This window comes from Ananas comosus, unplaced genomic scaffold, assembly GCF_001540865.1.
Source record: "Ananas comosus cultivar F153 unplaced genomic scaffold, ASM154086v1, whole genome shotgun sequence".
NCBI classification, from domain to species: domain Eukaryota; kingdom Viridiplantae; phylum Streptophyta; class Magnoliopsida; order Poales; family Bromeliaceae; genus Ananas; species Ananas comosus.
The window spans coordinates 6,770-17,478 of NW_017890970.1; the positions used below are offsets into that span (position 1 = coordinate 6,770).

General features: G+C 44.3%; 2 long non-coding RNA genes across 2 annotated transcripts; one reads left to right on the forward strand and one right to left on the reverse strand.

The window, feature by feature from the left end:
* Window positions 1–3,297: 3,297 nt before the first annotated feature.
* Window positions 3,298–4,166, reverse strand: LOC109704489. Its single transcript, XR_002214400.1, has 3 exons — window positions 3,774–4,166; window positions 3,609–3,676; window positions 3,298–3,492 (listed from the first exon to the last, which is right to left on the reverse strand). It is a non-coding gene; the product is annotated as an uncharacterized LOC109704489 (long non-coding RNA).
* A 2,100-nt stretch (window positions 4,167–6,266) lies between these two features.
* On the forward strand, window positions 6,267–8,506 carry LOC109704488. The gene is made up of 2 exons (XR_002214399.1): window positions 6,267–6,517; window positions 8,293–8,506. It is a non-coding gene; the product is annotated as an uncharacterized LOC109704488 (long non-coding RNA).
* The last annotated feature ends 2,203 nt before the right edge of the window (window positions 8,507–10,709 follow it).

The following is a 10,709-nucleotide window of genomic DNA, read 5'->3' on the forward strand; positions in this document are numbered from 1 at the left end:
ATAAATCCTATCTAGCATGGATTTGCATTCAAAAAGACGTTACGACAAGTATAGCAAGCGTAGGGGCCATTTTGCCCCGTTCTCATGAAGCCAAACCACCACAACTCTTGCGCTCCTTCGTTTGCTCCGACGAAGGTGTCCACTAGCCTCCTAGCACCCTAAAGATGTAGGAACAAGAGTTAAACGAACCTTACGAACAACCATAAGGTTGATCATTAACCATCTCAAGCTAAGGTAGAGAAACTCACCTCAAGTGAAGAAATCCTCTCTCAAGCTCCAAATGGGAGTTAGAGTTCTTCAAATCCAACCTAAATAAAGGTTTTAAACCCATCAATTAGGTTTCAAAGCAGTCAAATCGAAAATCCCCAAAATAAACCCTAAATCCCAAAATCTAGGGTTTCTACCAACAAAAGCACCAAAGCTAGAATCTAGAGGAAGGAAATCATCAACTAACCTCTAGGATGCTCCAAACCAAGCTCAAAATCCTCTAGGGTTGAAGATTGATCCACTACCAAGCTCCAACCACAAGCTCTAAGCCTCCAAAGGTGAGAAATGAGGGAGAGGAAGATGCTCCAAGGCCTCCAAGCTTGCTCTCCTTCAACTCCTTCTTCTTCTTCTCCTTCTTCTTCTCTTTCTAGAGAGTGTAGAGAGAGAGTGAGGGAGAGAAATGAGGGAAAGAGATAAGGGAAATGGCCTAAAAGCCCTCTATTGCAACAATATCCACCTAGGCCCTCCAACAAAGCAACCTGTGCACTGCCCGGGTCTGGGCAGTTTTCGGACTGAGGGACCGGTCTCCCCGACCTGGGACCGGTCTCTCAGCCTGCCCCGAAAATCCAACGTTCGGGAACCGGTCTCTCCCTGCATGGGACCGGTCACTCCCCGCGTGGTCGCGCTTGGGGACCGGTCTCATCCGCCAGGGACCGGTTGCCTCGCAGACTACCGCAACACTGTTCCGAGGGGACCGGTCTCTCCTATCAGGGACCGGTCCCCGAGAGTGAAAACTTTCAGGACACTGCCAAAACTCCAAAAATCAAACTTTTAGGTCGGAATACCATCTACGACCTTTCACCAGGTGTGGAAAAGTTCAGAATCCATATCAAACACTCGAACCTCGCAATTTGCACAGGTCCAGTGTGTTACATTCTGTAATATATGGCAACTTGGAGTTGCGATGTCAACTTTGATTTAGGGGATCAAAGTGAGGATGGAGCTAGTTGGATATCATCCCCGAGTGATTTGTGATGCGTGTGAATGAATTCTGGAGATAAATAAGTGTTTCGGCGCAAATTGGCCGCGAAACGAAATATAAAGAGAATTTTCGGATTTCCGACGCTAACTTTGATTAAAAGAATTAAGTGAGCAAAATAACATAAAATGGTGTGAGATACCATTTGATTGGACTTAAGGGTGTAAAGTATATGTCTGGAATGACTCGTGTTGAAATCGGAGCGAAAAGAAAAGATTTAAAATTTTCTGTAAAGAACGGGACTGAGAAATTAGCAGAAAAATGCACAGTGTCAGAAAATTATAAAAACTGGAGGATATGTCAGGAATATTTTTATGAGGCTAGATTTAAAGTTTCACATTATTCTGACACCCGTAGAGAGAGAAATAGAGTCCGAAAGCTATCTGATAAAGATTGCAGTTCGGCACAGTTCGCGGTGACCAAATGGGGTTGGAACTGAAATGTTAAAATTTTTTTGGACTTATTAAGTAAAACCGAATATGCCTGTCAAATTTGAGCGCAAACGGACATTTGGAAGGGCCTGCGAAAGGTATCTGATCCGTGTCGCTAAGTGGTATTAAGTCGAGGGGCATTATGGTCATTAGCACATGTTAGTGGAATTCCACTAACCTACCATAGCCTTCTCCATCCTTATCCCCCCCTCGTTCCATTCGTATGAGAGAGAGAGGGAAAGGAAGAGCACCAGAGAGAGAAGGAGAAAAGAAGAGAAAAGAGAAGAAGAAGAAGAAGAAAAAGAAGAAGAAGAAGAAAAGAGGTAGTGTCACGCCCGGGTACCAGCGGGAGCATATCCGGCACGTGCACAGACCCGCCATACACCTGCAGTATATAAGGCGTCTACGAAGAAAGCAAATCGATAGGAAGTAAAACAAAGAAAATCCTATCCTGATATCAGAGCAATGTACAAGTCGATATACTATCAGTAAAAGAACAGAGAGTATACAATCCAAAATCTCAACAAAAGGAGAAGAAGTAAGAACTATAACATCTGGATCATCAACTCATATACAACACAGGGTACACAAAAATATCTGTACACAGGTAGTCCCTCTATACAATGGACATCACCCTCGGCCATAGCCCGAGTAGCAAGGTGATCGACTAACACGCTCCTAGCAAGGTCTAGCTAGACGCGACTCCCTTGCCACGATCCCTAGCCTCTCCTGCAGATGGCTCTGTAAAAACAACCACCAAAAAGGGCGTGAGAACTATTAACAATAGTTCCCAGTGGGTAAGCCGCCAGCCTCGGCGAATTACACCACTAGGCTCATGATGTACTGAATGAAAGCGAAAACAGTAATTGCATGATATAGAATTACGCAATGCTAACAGGTAATGAGCATGTAAGCAACATGTAATCATGACTTCAACAATAATGAATCAATTGAATAATAGAAGCATAGCAACTATGATAAGCATGAACATAAGCCTAAATGTGTAAGTAACTACTGTACACTGTAACCAGTAATCATTCATTACTGTCCAAATTTCTTAGCACTTTCCTTTCATTCACAGGGACCTACCCAAGGTAGTCCAGCTTGCGCCGCGCCTAATGGCCCCGTGGTAGTATACACTCCCCACGGCAATCCATTTCGGCACCCAATCCCGCACGGGCGAGCAACTGTCGCGTAGGCCAACTCCGGAGTGCCGGCTTGTAGGGAGCTACCCTCACAAGCGTGTGCGAATGAGCACGATGGCAAGCAAGCAAAGTCCATTGTCCACATGTCACAATTTTCATATTTTCATTGCAAAGTTCATACCCTCGATCCTCTGATCGGAATGTCATTACACAAATAATAACAAAAGCTAGTATCCACTAGATTGTAAACATATGAGGATAAAGCTAAATCACATAGCATTGTAATCTTTCCACTAGTATGGCACTATCAACATAGTCATGAGCATGTCATAGTTCTCTACATTAGAGTCAAGAGAATGTCATTGTTCTCTACTTTAAAGTGCATCCTACACTTGTTCATAAGTCAATCAACTGTATTGAATACAAATATAAATACTTTCATGTATAAGTGTTCTCTACTTTATAGAGACTTCATTCGAATATGCTCAACATTATGCTGACGAATGTCAAGCCCTTTCTCAATCACATAAGCACACAATAAGACCATTTCTATAATACATATAGAACATAGGGGAGTTTCACTTGCTCTGGTTAGGTCCGACCCACCTAGTACTAGGCTCCAACTATTCACAAGAAGTCCCACAATCAGCTCAACGAAGCCTCAATGCTGCTGAAAAATAAACGTCAAGATTGGATTAAATCTACGGCCGAAATGTCCGATTTCGGCTCAATTCACATCTTGGATCAAGTAGTAACATAAATCGCTGTTTTGGTTCACTTTAGTACCTCCAATTAAGTCTCTAAAGGCTTCCCAAAGCCAACCAAGGATGACCCAAAGGTCGGTCGAACTCCCGCTGCGATCAACACCAACACGACATCAAAATCATCATATATTAACAAATATAGTCGGAATCTTGCGAATTCAGTTTTCTAACTGAAATCCCTGCTTACCTCAGGTTAGAATACCTTCCAAACCAGCTTCTAAAAGTACAAGTTTAGCTCAACAAGACTCGAAGACCTGCTGCGAAGAGAAAATTCCAAATTGCATCAATAATCCGCGTATAGTTCCGATTAAGCTTTATAAATGGCTAAACATTCCACTTAAGCTTCAAAGTAGCTTATCCCTGGTCTAAGAAGGTAAAATCACAGCTAATTATCTCATTTTTAATTGCTGAAATCTCAGCCTAGCACAGCAAGAAGCAAAAACCCGAAATTATTACTCAAATCGTCGAATAGAACGTCGATAACGGCGAAAGTGAGTCGCTTACCTTCTCAAGCTGCCAACCAGTGACCTGCTGGTCCAGGGCTGCGAAAACCCGTCCAAAATACTCTCTCACACGTCCACGTAAGCTCTGCGACGCTCGCAAACAGCGAAGAACGCACGCGGCGACGAAAACAAGCGAAATCGGCGAATTCGACGTAGAGAGAGAAAAACCCTAGAGAGAGAGAGAGAAGAAGGGAAAAGAGGCCTTCTCAGAACTCTAGCACACTCCACTGAAGTCCCAGAGTCGTGCTGGGATCAAATAGGTAGGTATCAAATGTGAAATTACCAAACTAGCCTTGCTGCCACGAATCTGCCACCTTGTACCGGTACAAGGTGATGTCTGTACCGGTACAGCAAGCAGAAAAAGCTGATTTTCGCCAGTTCAACGCACTTTCTCACTTTAAGCATTCCAATCATCCTCTAACTTATCCGAAAACTTGTTCTAACCTTTTAGAACATGTAGGAGTGATCCACACACCATTCCACATACTCGAACTCCGCAATTTGCAAAAGTTCAGTATATTACATTTCACCCCTCCTAAAAAGAAGTTTCGTCCGCGAAACTTGGAAACACTTACCTCACGATTCCATCGAGAACAGGTAGGGATAATGCTCTTGCATTGCACTCTCCAGTTCCCAAGTGGCTTCTCGTTCCTCGTGATTACTCCAAAGGATCTTCACGTAGGGTATCTCGCGATTTCGAAGCCGTTTTATTTCCCGAGCTAGGATTCTTACTGGATGCTCCTCAAAGCTCAAATCCTCTCGTAAATCCACTGGAGTACTCTCCAATATGTGAGTTGGATCAAAAACATACTTTCGAAGTGTCGATACATAAAACACATTATGTACTCCCGATAGATTCGGCGGCAAAGCAAGCCGATACGCTACGGGGCCTATCCGCTCCAACACCTCGTAGGGTCCAATGAACCGAGGACTCAACTTTCCTCGAATACCAAATCTTTTAACTCCTTTTGTCGGGGAAACCTTTAGGAATACATGATCGCCAACTTGAAATTCCAATTCTCGCCGACGTTTATCCGCATAGCTCTTTTGTCGACTTTGTGCTGTCAGTAGACGTTCTCGTAAAAGTCGAACTTTAGCTTCAGCCTCTTGTAATACGTCTGGACCCAAAACCAATCTCTCACCCACTTCGCTCCAATGAAGTGGTGATCTGCACTTTCTACCATAAAGGGCTTCAAACGGTGCCATCTGAATACTTGCGTGATAACTGTTGTTATAGGCAAATTCAGCCATCGGTAAAAACTGTGGCCAACTGCCCTGGTAATCAATCACACAGGCCCGCAACATATCCTCAAGGGTCTGGATAGTACGCTCAGACTGCCCATCACTCTGGGGGTGGAAAGCAGTACTAAAATCTAATCGGGTACCCAGGGCCTCTTGTAAGCTCCTCCAGAAATGTGAAACGAATCGGGTGTCTCGATCTGAAACAATAGAAGCAGGTACTCCGTGTAATCGCACAATTTCATCAAGATACACTTGTGCGAGTCTTTCCCCCGACCACACAGTATGAATTGGAATAAAGTGGGCAGATTTAGTCAATCTATCCACAATTACCCAAATTGCATCATGTCCTGCCTGCGAGCGAGGTAATCCGACAATGAAATCCATAGTGATCCTCTCCCACTTCCACACTGGTATGGGTAAGCTCTGAAGTTTTCCTGCAGGAAGTCGATGTTCAGCTTTAACCTGTTGACAAGTTAAGCACTTAGCTACGAAGTCTGCGGCTTCCTTTTTCATTCCAGGCCACCAGTAAGTTAACTTCAAATCCTTATACATTTTTGTACTTCCAGGGTGTACAGTATACAGTGCCCGATGTGCTTCTGCTAGAATCTCTTCTTTAATACCAGGATCTGCCAACAGCAGCTCAGCAGCCAGCAGCAGCAGCTCAGCTGGAGCAGCAGCCAACAGCAGTAGCAACTTGGCAACAGCAGCAGCAGCTTGGCAGCAGCAGCTTGGCAGCAGCAGCTGAGCAGCAGCAGCAGCTGAGCAGCAGCTGAGCAGCAGCAGCAGCTGAGCAGCAGCAGCAGCTGCCCCGCAGGGGCAGCAAGGGAAAGAAAGAAAGTAAGAAAGAAAAGAAAGAAAGTAAGAAAGAATGAAAGAAAAGGATAAGAAAAAAAATGAAAGAGAGAAAATGAGAAAGAGAGAGAGATGGAATGAAATGAAAGAAAAGATGAAAAACTGACCTCGATAATGCACTTTTGCAGAATTGAAGTCCTAACGTGAAATTGGCCGTGTACAAACCAAATTGAGGGTAAAACAAACGCGTTGGCGAAGTAGGTTCGGCAATCTGTCGAGCCTACGCGAAGATATCGCCAAAAGAACATTTTCGGCTACAATTGTCGGGAGCGCTGGTCGCGGTTCTCGGGAAAGTGCGAGAAGCAGATTTCTCGCATTCCAGTATCAAGTAAAGGTGGGTTGTGCTTTACCGAAGTGATTAGGTCACTTCCATGCCAAAGTAAAATATGGTTTCATTTGACGCATATATGAATATGATTGTCGACATATGAACATTAATGCTAATTGCATATGAGTAGGCATATATGATTAATAACATATGAATGCATTATGGTTAATGCTAGATGATGTATAATGGTAATCAGATGATGAACATGCTAGAGGCATATGAATATATTGTAGATCATGCTAGATACATATAATTGTCGATATATGAACGTGAAAGCTAGATGCATGGTTATGCTAAATTCATAGGAGCAAACATATGATATATGAATGTTGAACCTGTAAATGCCAAGGGCATGTAAGTTGAATATGAATTGTGAACATAGATGCTAAAGCCTACATAATTGTTGCCACATAAAAGTGAAAGTTTGATGCCTATGTCTAAACATATATGAAAGTGAATGTACTATAGTTCAAGCTATATGAATGTCGATAATTCTAGTTGATTAGAAACCTCGATGGCGATTAAGGTAAATGAGAATATGGGAATATGTAAACTATGAACCTCATGTTAAATCCCTAAGAATTGGGTATAAATCGACAACTCTAGTTGAGTAGAAATCTTGACGGCGACAAAGTAAATGAAAATGTGCAAATTATAATCCTAGGCGTGGATAACTACGATAATGAATAGATCGAGTGGCATGAACCTAGTGTTATTAAACATAGGTTGGACATGAAATGAACCTAGTGTTATTGAACATAGGTCGGACATTAACCTAGTGTCATTGGACATAGGTCAAGTAAGGAAACCTAGAGTTGAGATCTAGGAGAAAGAATATAAAACCTAGTGTAAATGAACCTAGGTTATGATGTAAAGAAACGCTCAGTAAAAGTAAACTAAGTTATGAATGGTATAGACCTAGAAAGTGAATGGTATAGACCTAGAAAGGTCGTCGACATAGGGTGAAAGAGTAAACCCTTAAGTTGTAAAAGTGGATTCCGGAATCCCTAGGAATGTGTTGTTGGCAAAAATAGAATCAGAACTACGGGATCGACGGTTCTCCTCTCCCGGTAGTGATTCAACTGGATCGACGGTTCTCCTCTCCCGGTATGCCAGGAAACAAGTGAATCAGAATTACGGGATCGACGGTTCTCCTCTCCCGGTAGTGATTCAACGGGATCGACGGTTCTCCTCTCCCGGTGTGAGCTCAACGGGTTTGACGGTTCTCCTCGCCCGTTAAGCTTGAGCGACTTAGGGTCACAGGGATCGATGGTTCTCCTCTCCCTGTGATGGACCTAGTGTCACGTGGACTTAAGGCTGAGGTGCTCGTGAGTCGTCCTTCACCTCGAGCCTGACTTGATGCGGAACTCCGCGGTTGATTGACTCAAGACCAAGTCGAGTGGCTAGATGGCTAAGGTAAAGTAACATTAGGAAGGAATCGCCAGTGAGCACAATAAGAATAGAGAATAAAGAATAAAGAATAGCTAATGAACGTGAATAGCTAATAAAGAAAAGAATGCTATTGAGTAAAGAATGGTTGATAATATAAAGTAGAATCAAAAGATTCGCTTATGATAGTATATTGTTGCATGATTTACATATTGCATATCGCGAGGCATACATGTTTTAATTTCTGCATAAATTATTATGATTATCTGTTGGACTAACATGTTACAGTGCCTCCTTTGGACCTGGTGGGTCGAGCTCTTCTCTTGGGTGGCCGTACCCACTGGGAACTATTTTATATAGTTCTCACCCCCGTGCTGTTTTTGGGGGTACAGGTTCGCACGTGAGCGGCGCGGCGGCGCGAGGACAGGGTGTAGCTCCGTAGATAGCGTCCTACCACCGAGACCAGAGATAGCGGTACCCTGAAGCAGTCTAGCTCAGAGTTCAGAATAAAAGAAACAAACTTGTATCAAATTTGTATAAATTGTAATAACTTAAAGGCTTATGTAATTTTGTAAATGTAAAATTTTGAGATGAATGCTTGTAATAGCATAGTTAGCATTTTATGTTTTTGATACTTATGCAATCTATGTTGGGATGCTGTTCCTGGTTGGGACCTCTTCTACTGCATCGTATGGATTGTGACGCCTAGGACGTACAGGGAAAGCTCTGTCCGTTCGGCGGTCTGTCGGCGTGCCCGAATCTGACCAAATTGGCGGAGCTCGGGGCGTGACACATTCACCCCTCGCGAAACTCAAAAGCAAACACATACCTCAAAGCTCCATCTGAAAAAGATGGGGATAGCGCTCCCGCAGCGCGCTCTCTAGCTCCCACGTGGCCTCTCGCTTCCCGTGGTTGCTCCAAAGCACCTTCACATACGAAATATCTCGATTCCGCAGTTTCTTCACTTCGCGAGCCAAGATCTTCACGGGTTGCTCCTCAAAGCTCAAATCGTCCCGTAACTCCATAGGTGTAGCATCCAACACATGAGTCGGGTCGAAGATATACTTTCGAAGGACCGAAACGTGAAAGACGTTGTGCACGCCTGATAGATTCGGTGGTAGAGCAAGTCGAAATGCTACCGGACCTACACGTTCCAAAATCTCATACGGTCTAATGAAACGGGGGCTCAACTTACCCCGAATCCCGAATCTCCTGATCCCTCTAGTCGGCGAGACCTTCAAGAACACATGGTCTCCAACTTGGAACTCCAAGTCTCGCCGTCGTCGGTCGGCGTAGCTCCTTTGTCTACTCTGTGCCGTCAACAGTCGCTCCCGAGCAATTTGAACCTTGTCCTTAGCTTCCTGGAGCACATCAGGGCCTAAAGCCAATCTCTCGCCTACTTCGCTCTAATGAAGTGACGATCTACACTTCCGTCCATAAAGTGCTTCGAAGGGCGCCATTTTGATGCTTGCTTGATGACTATTGTTATAAACAAACTTCGCCATCGGTAGATGCTGCGACCATCCTCTCTGGAAGTCTATCACACATACTCGGAGCATATCCTCTAAAGTCTGAATGGTGCGCTCCGACTGCCCATCACTCTGGGGGTGAAAAGCAGTGCTGAAGTCCAATCGGGTGCCCAAGGCGTCCTACAGACTCCTCCAAAAGTGAGACACAAACCGAGTGTCTCGATCCTATACTATCGATGTAGACACTCCATGAAGTCGAACAATCTCATCAAGGTACACTTGTGCGAGCTTCTCCCCGATCCAAGTAGTATGAATAGGTATGAAGTGCTCCGACTTCGTCAACCTATCCACGATCACCCATATAGCATCATGCGCGGCCTGAGAGCGGGGCAAATCAGTCACGAAATCCATGGTGATCTTCTCCCACTTCCACACGGGAATAGGCAAACTCTGAAGCTTTTCCGTGGGTAATCGGTGCTCAGCTTTGACTTGTTGACAAGTTAGACATCGAGCTACAAACTCGCCAACGTCCTTTTTCACCCCAGGCCACCAATAAAGCAACTTTAAATCCTTGTACATCTTGGTGCCACCCGGATATATAGCATACGGTGCCCGGTGTGCTTCTTGAAAAATATCTTCTTTAATTCCCGAATCCGCCGGTACAAAAATCCATCCACGAAAATGCATCAATCTTTGGTCATCCACAAGGAAATTGCCGGTGCAACCATCAACCATTTTGTCTCTAATCTTTTGCAACTCCACATCGGAAGCTTGCTTTTTTTTAATTCAATCCAAAAGTGTAGGTTGCACCACCAAGGTCATCAATCTTAAAGGCGTATCTGGAATCACCACTTCCAACTCCAACCGCTTCATCTGCTCGATCAACTGCAGTTGAGTAACAACATGCATCGCTAAGTTTTCCGTCGATTTCCTACTTAGCGCACCTGCCACCACGTTAGCCTTCCCCGGGTGGTATAGGATAATCAGATCATAATCCTTGAGCAGCTCTAGCTATCTGCGCTGCCTCAAGTTCAACTCCTTCTGAGTAAACAGGTATTTCAAGCTCTTGTGATCCGTGTATACTTCACACCGCTCGCCATACAAGTAGTGGCGCCATAACTTCAATGCGATGACTATGGCCGCCAACTCCAAATCGTGCGTAGGGTAATCCTTTTCATATTCCTTCAGTTGGCGAGAAGCATACGCGATCACCTTACCATCTTGCATCAACACAGCCCAATCCGCTAAGTGAAGCATCACTATAAACCACATACCCTGCTCCAGCAACTTGCAGGGTTAGGATCGGGGCGGTCGTCAATCGTTGCTTCAACTCTTGGAGG